The following is an 814-nucleotide window of genomic DNA, read 5'->3' on the forward strand; positions in this document are numbered from 1 at the left end:
TAATTAAAAAATGACAAACAGTCAAAGTCACATTCGTGGTAGTTGTAATATAAGGTACAGGAGGGAATTCAGACTGCCGGGTAATTTTCAACTAATCGATTTTTTCTCATGTTTTTGAAATATTACACTTTTAAATACAGTATCCATTGCTTACACGTGGCACGCGTGTTCAGTGATCAAAACACAAACGGAACTGCAGTTAATAGTATTAAACATAGAAAGGAAAAGGATTCGTATAGGAGGTGCAAGCACACATTGCTGGCCCTTAGAGTTGGTCAAAGGCGCCTAGCCTTATCAGAGATAACATACACTAGAGAAATTTCATCAGGAACCACGGTGGGCGGGTGGTCTAGTGGTAAGGACGTTAGCCCCGTAAGCTGAAGACCCGGGTTCGATTCCCGGCTCGGCCACCAGTGGGCTTTATCGTTTTTTCTTTCGTAAATTTGTTCCCTAGTTGTAAATATATATCGATTTGTTGAAATTACTCGTCAGTTCATTGTGTCAAAATTTTATTAATAAGACATATTAATTTCCAGGGAGGGAAACGAGGACTAGGTTTGTAATAAGAAATGGCGCGGCCGTCCGTTTTCCTCTTCAAATGACTCTATTGAGCGGTCTACACTTGTCGTGTAGCTTCCGAGAGAGTGGTGACGAAGTCTCATAACATGGTCCGGATAGTTACCTTCTACCCACGTTCTCCTCAAATTGATGTGTATGAAAACACTTTTAAGAACCCCCCACAAATCAAATTTATGGACACAGTTTTCGTTGAGTTGATCAGGTTTTGAAATATTATCACGGTATATTTTGGTCA

At 40.3% G+C, this 814-nt stretch overlaps 1 non-coding gene across 1 annotated transcript; it reads left to right on the forward strand.

The window, feature by feature from the left end:
* The first annotated feature begins 338 nt into the window (after nt 1–338).
* Trnat-cgu lies at nt 339–410 on the forward strand. The gene has a single exon. It is a non-coding gene; the product is annotated as a tRNA-Thr (tRNA).
* Nucleotides 411–814: the final 404 nt, after the last annotated feature.

The sequence above is a fragment of the Leguminivora glycinivorella genome, chromosome 8 (genome assembly GCF_023078275.1).
Source record: "Leguminivora glycinivorella isolate SPB_JAAS2020 chromosome 8, LegGlyc_1.1, whole genome shotgun sequence".
NCBI lineage: Eukaryota > Metazoa > Arthropoda > Insecta > Lepidoptera > Tortricidae > Leguminivora > Leguminivora glycinivorella.